The sequence below is a fragment of the Carcharhinus amblyrhynchos genome, chromosome 15 (genome assembly GCF_965287045.1).
Source record: "Carcharhinus amblyrhynchos chromosome 15, sCarAmb.v2.hapA, whole genome shotgun sequence".
NCBI lineage: Eukaryota > Metazoa > Chordata > Chondrichthyes > Carcharhiniformes > Carcharhinidae > Carcharhinus > Carcharhinus amblyrhynchos.
In genome coordinates this window covers 50896330-50909129 of record NC_137338.1, presented here as the reverse complement: position 1 = coordinate 50909129, position 12800 = coordinate 50896330, and positions in this window count along the sequence as shown.

The following is a 12800-nucleotide window of genomic DNA, read 5'->3' as shown; positions in this document are numbered from 1 at the left end:
TGTAGACATTGTCTATGTGACGAGTCCAGTTGAGTTTCTGGTCAATGATAACCCCAAGGATGTTGACAGTAGGGGATTCAGTGATGGTAACACCATTGATTGACAAGGGACTGTGTTTAGAGTGCCTCCTAATGGTGATGGTCATTGTCTGACATTTGTGTGGCACAAACGTTACTTGCCAGTTATCAGAAAGAATACCACACAATGATATACTTTAGTCAGGGACATTAAATGAAGGAGAAGATAATAAATATATTACAAGAAGTAATTCTTTCAATGATTTACTTGCAGTTAGCAATCCAAGAACAGCGTTGAGCAAAGTGGAAAAGATGCCAGCTTTAAATAGCATTTTTTTAATGCATACACAATCAAATAGAAGATAAGCGATGCTATATCTGAATTAGCAATGTCTCCATAGATAACATTCTTGTTGCAAGCTATAAACAAACTATGAATTGAAGTTAATTTGAGTTGAATATTATGACCTGTAAAGTTAGGGGTGTAGAACTGCTTTTGGGGCATTAGCCTTCTAAACAATCTCCCAATATGGTGATGAAGTCACTTCCATAATTTGCAACACAGACTATGCACATCGGTATGTTGTTGAGAGTAATTGCTCAAGTCATAGGTACTTTCAATGAAAGTATGCACACCAGACAGGTCATGTTGTCAATCAGTGTGCAATGCTACTTTGACATGCAGCCTGCCATTTTGGGCCTGACTAGACAGTTAACTTCCTCTTTTAAAAACTTACAAGAACGCCCTTCCAACAATACTATTTAAAGGGGTCCATTTAATTTGGAGTTTACTTGCTTATAATTTTCTGGTTCTGGTTGTTGAAAGACATTGGAAAAGTCTGCAAGGAATGGCAATGGACTTTGGGAAGTTATTGACTGTCACGGCAATATCTTTCAGCTATACCTCTTATCCCCAGTCATGCAGGCTATGGTTGCAGTTTCCCTTGGTTGCAACATCAGAGAGAGATGGACAGCAGCAGCAGCAAAGGCAAGTTGTTCACAGTGGCAGAAGAAGGAGGGCTTTCAGCAGGAGGCTGTTCCCGGCTAGGGTCTATGGGGAGGACTTTTTCTAGCTGCACACAAGCCAAAATCAATGTGTTCAGATACTGTTCTTCATTTAGAGAGTGGTCATTGAACTGTACCATTTCTTGGAAACACAGAGTAGGGTGAGATGGCATGGCCAGTGCCATCAAGATCCAATCAGAGGAGCCGTAAACTAAATTTGCCAAATGATCCATAAATGAAGAAATTATCTACAAGATTTAACTTTTTTGTAACTCTTATTTTACCATGAATCAGAACAAATATGAGCTAACAGGCAAGTGATTCTTCATGGAAAAGTAAATTTAACTTGGTGTATAGAACAAAGATACACCTTACATAACTATGAGCACCTACATCATTCCCTGTGTATGGCACCACCAAAGTTTTCCAATCCAGGCTCCAGTATTTAAGGATCTCTCATTTGCCTTCCCAATTGATTAAATCCTCATGTCATATTCACATCAGTCTTATTCCATCGGAAGTTCCTAAAGATGGTCATCATTGGAATGGCATGATCTGCAGAACCTCTGTTAGATTTAAAACAGTCTTGAAGGCATAGATACTCCAGATACTCCTTTATACAACCCTTTATACAATCTCTCTGCCTTCTGTCAGTTATGATGTAGATGTGCCAGCGTTGGACTGAGGTAAACACAGTAAAAAGTCTGACAACACCAGGTTTAAGTCAAATAAATCAGTTGGACTTAAACCTGGTGTTGTCAGACTTTATTCTGTCAGTTAGCCAGTCTTCTTTCCAAACTAATAAATTACCTCTAATCCCATGCAATCTTACCTTGACTAAACCCAGTTAAACTGTTTGGTTGCCTCTGGCAAAACTGAAGCAGTAGTAGTAAAATTGCTCAATTCACAATCCCTGCTCTACCTCTGACTTTGACTTTCAGTTCTGTTGTCTTACACACATCAGAAAATAAGAACTAAGAACAAGAGTAGGCATTTCAACCCTTGAGCCTGCTCTGCCATTCAATATGACTATGGTTGATTTTGTCTCAGCCTCAACTCCACTTTCCTGCCTGTTCGCCATAACTCTTTAACCCATTATTCATCAAAAATCTGTCTATCTCCTCCTTAAATTTACTCAATGTCCTGGCATCCATCATACTCTGGGGTATTGAATTCCACAGATTCACAACCTTTGAGAGAAGTAGTTTACCTTCATCTCTGTTTTAAATCTTCTACCCCTTATCCTAAAAACTATGATTGCTTGTTCTAGCTTGCCCCATAAAAGGAAGATCTATGTCTATTTTGTCAATACCTTTTATCATCTTATATACCTCACTTAGATCTCCTCTCATTCTTCTAAACTCTAGAGGCTGCTCAACCTCCCTTCATAAGACAAACCCTTCACCTCTGGAATCAATCTAGTGAACTTCCTCTGAATTGCCTCAAATCTCACCACATCCTTCCTCAAATAAGGTGACCAAAATGGTGCATAGAATTTCAAATGCAGTCTCACCAATGTCTTGTATAGTTACAGCAATACTTCCTTACTTTTATACTTTATTCCTTAGATATTAACGCCAAAATTCCATTTGCTTTTATTATTACCAGCTATATCTGAATACCAGTTTTCTGCGACACATGCAGGAGGACACCCAGATTCCTCTGCATGAAAGCACCCAAAGTCTCTTTCCATTTTGCTAATATATTGTCGTTCCATTTTCCTAACTGAAAGGAATAACCTCACACTTAACCATGTTAAACTCCATCTGCCACATTTTGACCCATTCACCTAACACATGCATATCCAACTGTAAATTTCTAATTTCTTCACTGCAACTTACTATTTAAGTATCATTTGCAAATTCAGCTATAGTACCTTCTATCCCAGCTATTAGATATACTAATATCTAAGTCATTAATATAGATTGTACATAGTTGGGCCTGAGGACAAAACCCTGTGGCACCTCACTATTTACATCTTGCCAATCAGAAAAAAAATCATTTATTTCTATTCTCTGCCTTCTCTCAGTTAAAAGTCTGACAACACCAGGTTTTAGTCCAACCGATTTATTTGATAGTAAACTCACAAGCTTTCGAGGGGACTCCCTCTTCGTCAGGTGAATAGAGAGTTCTGGTCTCGGACAGAGCACATAAAGCACAGACAGTTTAGAGATTACTGATTAGAATGAGAATCTTTACTAACCAGTAGTCTCTAAACTGTCTGTGCTTTATATGCTCTGTCCGAGGCCAGAACTCTCCATTCACCTGACGAAGAGGGAGTCCCCTCGAAAGCTTGTGAGTTTCCTATCAAATAAATCGGTTAGACTAAATCCTGGTGTGGTCAGACTTTTTACTGTGTTTACCCCAGTCCAATGCCGGCACATCCACATCATGACTTCTCTCAGTTAGCCAGTCTTCTATCCAAACTAATAAATTACCTCTAGTCCCATGCAATCTTACCTTGTGTATTAACCTTTTGACTGGCACCTTATCAAACGCATTCTACATGATCCCCATTATTCAGCTGCCTTGTTACATCTTCAAAGAACTCTACGAAATTAGTCAAACATGATTTACCCTTAATGAAACCATGCTGACTGTGGTGGGTTGTGTTTTGACTTTCCAAATGGCCTGTTATTATATCCTTAATAATGGATTCTAATAATTTCCCAACAACAGATGTTAAACTAACTGATCTATAGTCCTACCTTTTGCTCCCTCCATTTTTGAATGAGGGCATTATATTGGCATTTTTTGCAACTCCATCCTTTCCATGTTCCTTACTTTTAACTTTCTAGTTTCACCCTCCAAGTGACCAACACTTACTTTAGCTACTTCTTTTCCCTTTTATATACTTATAGAAGCTTTTGCTTTTATATACTTTGAGCTAGTTTTTTTTTCATAATTTACCGTTGTTTTTTGGAAACCATTTATTAATCTTTAAAAGTTTCACAATCTTTCAGCTTACCACTGGCCTTTGCAATGTGATACGCCTTAGTTTTTGCCTTATGTTGTCTTTAATTTCCTTGTTTAGCCATGGATGTTTTTACTTCCCACCCTTACAATCTTTCTTCCCTCTGGAATATATTTTAGTTAGGTTGAATTGGCTATCTCCTTCAACAACTGCTCTGCTCATTAACTCTCCTACTTTTTAGCCTTCCTGCCCACTCCACTAGGGCCAAGTTTGTGCTCACGCCTGTGTAATTAATTTTATTTAACTCCAGAATACGAGTGTCAGAATCCTGTTTCTGACCCTCAAACTGAATGTTGAATTCTAACATGCCATGATCACACTTCTCTAGAGGATCCTTAGCTATGAGGTAATTAATTAAAACCTGCTCATTACACAATACCAAATCCAGAATAGTCAGCTCTCTGTTTGGTTCCACATCATATTGCTCTAAGAAACAACCTCTAATATATTCAATTAACTCTCCTTTGAGGCTATCCTTGTCATTTTGATTTCCTTTTATTTTCTGGTAGCAATCCACCTCATCACTAACCTGCACTCCTAACTTTGTCTTTAATTTTGATTTTCTAATTTGCCAAACAACTGAACCCTTTCCCCCACTACTTAGTTTAAAGCCCTACCTACAGCCCTAGTCATGTGATTGGCCAGAACTCTGGCCTTGGCATTGACTCAGGTGAAGACTATCCCATCGGAGCAGCTCCCCCCTTCCCCAATGTCCCATGAATTTAAGCACATTTCTCCTACGCATTTTATTGACCCTGTGCCAGTTAGCTCGTGGCTCAGGTAGTAATCCAGAGATTATTACCTTTTTGTTTCTGCTTTTAAATTTAGCCCCTTGCTACTCGTATTCCTTCAGCAGACCTCTATCCTTCTTCTACTTATGTCACTAGTACTACTTGGATCACAACAACTGGGTCTTTACCTTCCCACTCCAAGATTCTCTGCAGTCCAGATGAGATATCCTAAATCCTGACACCAGTTGGGACACAATCTACGGAACTCTTGATCCTAGTCACAGAAATCAGTGTCTCTGTTCCGAGCTATTCTATCCCTGATTATGACTACATTTCTCTTCTTTTTCCCCATTTGAATGGCCCCCGTATCACAGTGCTGTAGTCGGTATGTTCATCCTCCCTACAGGCCCCGCTCTTGTCCACACAGAGAACAAAAATCTCAAACCTGTTGGACAAGGGCTGAAGCTCCTGCAAACCTAACTCCTGGATCCCTCTACCTGCCTCACTTATAGTCACATCCTCCTGTCCAGGCCCACTGGCCAAAGTAAAGATAGTTAATCTAAGGGGCGTGAATGTCTCCTGAAAAACAGTGTCCAGGACTTCTCCCATTCCCTGGTATGTTGCAGTGTCTGGAGCTCAGATTCGAGCTCATCAACTTTGAGCCGGAGTTCCTCGAGCAACCAACATTTACTGCAGATGTGTTCACTTGGAACCGCAAAGGGGTTCATCAGCTCCCACATCATGCAGGTACAACATATCGCCTGGCCCTCCATCCCTATCTTATTTAACTAATTTTTTTTTAAATTGTCAACTAATTTTTAGCTCCTTGAACTGTAAGATATTTCTCCTTATTACCTTCAATCTAAAAACAACTTAGAATAGGTATTTCAAATTAGCACTTACTTACCAGCCAATGAAATTACTTCTTTTCTTGTGACGTTACTCCAGTTTGTTTTTCAAACTCAGCCTGTACAGTGAATCCCTCACGGGGGGAGGCGGCATGGTGGCACAGTGGTTAGTGCTACAGTCTCACAGTGCCAGGAACCCAGTTTCAATTCTGGCACTGGTCACTCTCTTTGTGGAATTTGTACTTTCTTCCGTGCCTGCATGGGTTTCTTCCGGGTGCTCCGGTTTTCTCCCACAGATCAAAGATGTGTGGGTCAGGTGGATTGGCTATGCTAAATTGACTCTCGTGTCAGGGGGATTAGCAGGGTAAATGTGTGGGGTTACAGGAGTAGGACCTGGTTGGGATTGTGGTTGGTACAAACCTGATGGAACAGCCTCTTTCTGCAACGTTGGCATTGTGTGATTCCATAAATGCAGGTCTCGAGAATGGTTCGCTCTTTATCCTCTCCTCAATACAATGTGTCCCTCGCAGGTCCGGCTGTGAGTAAATTCCCCTGTGCCCCTTGTAAATTGCCTTCACTGTTCTCTCCTCTGCTGTAGCTCTCCTTTGTCTGCAGTGGTCCTTTGTGTCTGGCTAAATGGCATCCTTGTCCTTTCTGATGAGGCAGTGACGTAGCGGTGATGTCGCCGGACTAGAATCCCAGAACCCAGGCTCTGAGGTCCTGGGTTTGAATCCCACCATGTCAGATGGTGAAACCTGAATTCAATTAATGTCTGGAATCTAGGTTGTGATTCTCCAGAATAAAACCAAAGTGCTGGCGGCAGCGGCAAAATCAGAGAGATTTCGGCTGGTGCTGGCAGCACTAACCTCATCCTATTCAGCTTACTTGAATGAGATTTCTCTCTTCCCACAGGAATTATGCTGCACCGAATGCTTAGGTGCATGACCCACTGGAACTGACAATCAGCTGTTTTCCTGACAGCATTTCCTGCTTTGGTGTTTTGTTGTTGCTTTGTGTTGTGTGTTTGTCTCCTTCTCATTCATGCTTGCTTAGTTCAGCACCACATTAGCATGGGCTATTCTCAGACTCAGCACATTCCACCCAACTCCCATTACTGAAGTTATCTATATATACTTTTTAGTGCACAAGCTGTAACGTTTAGTGGAGCAAAAGACTTTTTTCACCATCCAGGATCTACAAATCATAGTGGATCATGTGGGAATAGCAAAATGATCATTTCAGATTAAAATGAGAGAAGGAATGAAGGGGAGAGAGGATCAAAGAGTGAAGAAGAGTAAGGGAGGAAAATTAAAGAGAGAAAGCCTTTCTGCTTTCTAGGAAGGCTCAGAGACTTGGAAAAAAAAAGTGTAGTGTTAAAAAAAGGGTTGGACTTAATGGCTGTGGAGAAAAGAGGAAGTACTTCAGAGTTAATAAGACATGAAATGATTATAGCAACAAAGTATCCTCTTTGTTGGTATTGGGATCATCTGGATGATTTGAGTGCATTATAAATGTTAAAGTTCCATGAGGTGGAGATGCCGGCCTGATGCTATGAGACTTCTCATTAAGATTCCAGTCATGACAGTATGGGGAGAGGGTGCCTGATACCTTTCTACACAAAAAGGTTCTCACCACTGGTTTATTCCTCCCCCCCCACCTACACACACAGTGTGTTGTTTAAACCAAACTAAATATACAATCGGAAGCAAAAAGCAATAGAGGGAAAATTTTAAAAAAACATAAAATAATGATGAAAGTTTTTATTGAGCTTTTGCTGAAATGGGAATATCAGCCTGGACATCTGCATGCCCCTCTTTGAATATTACTTTGGGATTTTTAAATATCTGCCTGATCGGGCAGCTGAGGCTATGGATTAATATTGGAATTTTGTTGCACTGTGACTAGCACTGCACTGCAGTGCCAAGCTGGATTACGAATCTAACTCCTGGCATGGTCTTCAAGCTCTAGTTACCACCTTCTCCAGACTGATATATTAACAGCCCTTTGATTCCAAATACACCCTTAGGAATGTAAGGATGTCCAATTTAAGCAAAATAACATGCTGCATCTGCCTTCCAGCTGGTGTACTGCCAGTTCTTGCTAATGCCTGTGGAATGTATGACATTACAGGGTTCTTCTCACAGGGAAATATATGACTAAGTGCCCATTTCCTGATATGTCCTTTGCAGGTATCTCAAAGGTCTCCTTGACATAAAACTGAAGAACATGGGTAATTGCCACTGGCATTTTGAATTTTGGCAGCATTGTTGAGATCTGGTGCTTCTTTTCTTGCAATGCTGTTGCTTCCAAAAACTGGCTTTATTCCTGCAATCCTCTATCTGGAATGGTACCAGCTAGGACCCCCCCCTGTCCTCTGTGCTTTGATCCATCTAGTACTTCTCTCCCTCTGTTCATCTGCAAAGTTCCTGACTGCTTCACCTGGCTCTGAAGACACTTCTCTGCACAATTCTCGTATTGCTGTTACGGGTTGCAGAATGGTGTAAAATTTCAAACCTCATAAAGAAAATCTTAACGTGCTCATTCAAGACAAAACATGATTTATAATTCTAAAATTTGGAATTTAATACATAGTGTTTTCCTCCTTTTTCTCATAAATGTTCTGTGATGTTGAAATTCCTAGCTTAGTTGCTCATAGGTACTTGGGATAGGAAAGGGCACTGAGCTTTTGATGACCACCGATAAGATTCTCCTTGGCAATGAGGTGCAGTAGCTGCTGTCTGGTGACTGGCTTCTTCACAAACCTACAAATTCAAACTAGCAAGTCTGTTCCATGTGGAGAATGAGCCTATAATAATAAATATGTCTGACAGCTGGGGAGGGGGATTTTAAAGAAATACACATAATTACATCATATGTTGTTGTTATGTTAAAGTTACTCTTTACCTCACATTTCTGACAGAAATGAATACATAATTGTGTTGGTTTAAAATTCCCAAATCAATAGATGTGTAAAGTAAACCATGTTGGTAGAGTGAACTGGAAAAGTGGAGAGGTGTATAATGTTTCCGTGTTTAGGTCTGCATTTACTTCTGCTTTGATATTCAAATGCTATACACAATATATCTAGTTTCCAGAAGGTCTTCAACAATGTACCATGTAATACAATAAGGCCATGGCAAGAGCAAACCAAACATGGGGTTATTTCTACAGGATAGAATTGACAAGTGGAGAGGTGATGTCAAATTTATAACTAACCTTGGCTAGACCACACTTAAGAGTATTGTGTATAGTTCTGGTTTCCACATGATAGAATAGATGGAGTGGATATAGAGGTGAAAAAAAATGACAAGACTGAAGTCAGAACTGCAAGGTTATACTTCAGCAGGAAAGGATAATCAATTTTAGTTTTTTTCTCTTGAAAAGGCTGAGGGATGACCTAGATGATGTCTAAATAAATTTAAAATGTTTTGACCAAGTGGATACAGAAAATGTTTTCACTGGGAGAAAGGGTAACGTGACATAGTTACTAAGGATTTAAAAAGCTAACTCAGAAGGGAATTCTTTACCCAGAGTGCTGAGAATGGAACTCACTACCACAGAGCATAAAGCAATTAGGATAGATGCATTTAAGGTGGATCCAGATAAGCATACCAGGGAGAAAGAAAATATAGGGTTTGTGCTGATGAAGTTGTATGAGAATAGATGAGAGGAAACTCAAACGGAGCACAAATGTGGCATGGACTGGTTGGATTGTATGGTCTTTCTCTTTGCTATAATTCTACATAAAAGCAAAATGATTTTTTCCCTCTTCTGGTTTTCAATCCACAAGATTTCTGAGTAGCAAGATATTTATAAACCTTCATCTGTCTTACCTGTGAGTTCACTACTTTGTCACAATTATCTTCAGACCATCTTGGGCAGTGGTTATTCTTTTATTCAATCAGCTCTCATTCAAGGAGAAGTGTACTTGACACAGCATGAGGGTCTGCTGTCTACAGTGCAGCAACATAATGGAGGGATGTCAATGAACTCCGTGGTAAACTGACTCTTTTTGATGTATCCAAGTTAAATGAGAAAGATTGATAAAGTTCCTGTTCCATTTCTTATCAAATTAAAATGGAATGAATTACATGTCTTGGCATATTCTCAGTTTTGTTTTTTTCTCATCACTTCTGTGCAGCCCATCATCCAAGGCAAGTCAGAAGGAACAATTAATCGCAGGTTTAGAAGGATTCGCATGTTTGAAGCAGTTCACGAAGGCAACGGTGAAGGATGAAAATGAGAAAAACTTATTTATTTTTGATTGTGATGAAGCTAAGTTTTATTTTAATAATGATTCATGGAAACAAAGCTGGGAAGTTTTATTTGTAACTGCAGAATATAGAACACAGCATTGATCATTTCAGAATAATCCGCAATCTTAAATAACAGTTAACCATTTATTACTATTAGAAATAAAGATGGTGAATAATCAACTATATTTTATCTATACTATTTTATTGTTTGTTCAGTTCACAAAAGTTTGAATTATTATCTTGCAATTTTCCAGTTAAAGAGTGATCCTAGAAGAAAGCATTTACAAATTGAACACATACCCTGTTTATTTTCTCTGAAAGATACACGTGATAAAGCAGGTAGCTTAACCTCCTTCAGATACAAAAATATTCATATGCAAGTAATAAAGATTTTTTTTTCACATTCAACATTTTTTTTTTACCTAAAGCAAAAATTACACCAAAGGTATTTTAACTCTAGACAAAGTACACCTTGTGCTTTAACAAACCCAGGGCAATATGTGCTCATGTCATGTTTACAAGGACTCCTGTGAATATGCTGTGGCTTTATTTTTCCTCAAATTATGAAAAGTATCCAGTACTGAACTTGCCTACACTTCTCTTTTTTTCTGTTTCCTTTTTCTGCAAAGTTAAGGCAAGTACAATCAACATTGCAAAATCCACAACTCTATTGCTAACTGTGCAGCATTCATATTTAATAAATGGTGTTTCTTGGTTGTATAAAATTGAGTACAGAAAGTAAAAATGTGGAACATCTGCTACAAGTCGGGTAGCTTATGTGCCAAATATTTCATCAAGAATAAGGTGTATTAATAAGAAGAAATTATTACTCCGGCTTTAGAGTAAATAAGTGTGTCATCCTATACAGAATGTGTGATAATTTCAGAAGTCATCTTTGCTTTTTCCTTCTATTACTCAACACCTGTGTGTGTATTAGCTGCAACCTATTAAACTTCTGGTAAAATGTTTGACACTGAGTCTGCTAGCTTTTTAGGTAGAAACAAGAGGCCAAACCTTGGCTACTCAATCTCCTATGAAATGCCACAAGGTTGTACTGAGACTGCATTGGAAATATGAAAAGGATGGATGAATTTGGGTCAATTGACTTTTGTTCAATCAAAGTGTAAGATCTTTGTACCTAATTTAAACAAAAACTGTCAGGCGCAAGTATATTTGATGCAAGAGTAAATATTTTTGGTCAGATCACACCTAGCAATTTTATTTCTTAAGTTAAATAGTTTAATGTTTGGTTACATGACCAAGTATAGGTGGAAGCAAAATAACCGCGACCCATTTCGTAATTTTTGTTTCTGCTGCTATGTGGAAAATCATTTGTAACAGCAATGTTTAGCAGACATATGTCAAATCCTATTTTTAATACTACTTTGACACTATTTTAATAGCTGTTGACTAACATCTAAGCACCTAGACATTTGTAGACTTGATAGATTAAACAGTTTTATGTTAGGTTAATATTTGTATCTAGGTGTAATATGTTGAACCAACAGCATAGAATGTACCATAAAATCTTGTGTATAGATTACATATTAATGCTGGCTTTTAATAATTCACAACACTGAGGTTGTAACTTATGTTACCGTTACAATGCATGTGCTAATATTGAACCAGTTTCTGCTTTATACAGTGACATGGACTGATAACGGTAAATGATACACAATATTTAACCCTATATGCACAAAGCTCCAGTCACCATAGTTTGAATGGTACTGGCATTTTTAATACATCAGTAAAATGCTGGTTGTCTTGGTGCTCTTTACTAACATTAAAAATCTAAAGGCATTTTATGGACTATCAGGGATCTCTAAACTTTAAAAAATAAAGCTTAAGACTGACCATGAACTGGCGGAAATATATTGTATGCCAAAACATTAGCCATGAAATTACCTCCTTTGATTGGTTTCATACCACTTGCTAAATCTCGATAATTTTCACATAACCAGCTTTAAATTTGAGCTTTAGTGCAATTTATCCATCAATTCAATGTTCCTTTGACACAAACACAACCGCCGGAATTCTACCGCCCTGTTGCCATAAAATTGGAGCAGGTGAGAAGTGGATAACGAAAATGTCCTTTCACCTTGGACGGGAATTTCTGATCTCGGGTTGAGCGAGGCTGTAAAATCCCGCCCAATGTAGCTGATAGTTAAATGGGACTTAACTTTTCATTCAGGTAGAAGGAAAATCTTGAATGTTACTTTTGCAACAATATGTTCTATACACTGGATTTTACAGTAATATTTCTATTTCAATTTGAAAAAACGCAGTGCTTCTAAATCATCAAATCATGAAATTAAATCCATTTGGCATACCTGTACAATATATTTCTTTATTAATTTTCTTTAATGATTCAAGAACACATACTCAAACTAGAGCTACTGATTACTTACTAATATGATATTGATGTTATTATTACAAACAATTAAAGATGGTAGAGTGGAAAAATTGTTAGAGTTAATATTACATTAATACTATAACAAAATAGGATAAATTTATTAATTTTCCAAGGTTAAATGTATTTCTCTCTTTTCCTCTCAAAAATAAACTGTTCTCAAAATTCAACATTTTCTCCATCAAGTTATCATAGAATCATAGAATGATGCAGCATACAAGGAGGCCATTTAATTGATTGTGCCTCTGCTGGCTCTCTGATAGGACTATCTGATTAGTGCACTCCCCAGATCTTTCCCCAGAGCCTTGCAATAGTTCTCAAGTTCATCCAATTATCTTTGGGAAAGTTATTATTGAATCTGTTTTTCCACCACACTTTCAGGCACTGCATTCTGGATTAACTTGTTGCAATTCTTTATCTTACTTCTTGACTCTTATGCCAATGACCTTAAGTCTGTGTCCTCTGGCAATGATCTTTCTGCCACTGAAACTGCTTTCCCTTTATTTACTCTTGTCAAAATCCTTCAAGATTTTGAACAACTCGATTAAATCCCCCTTTA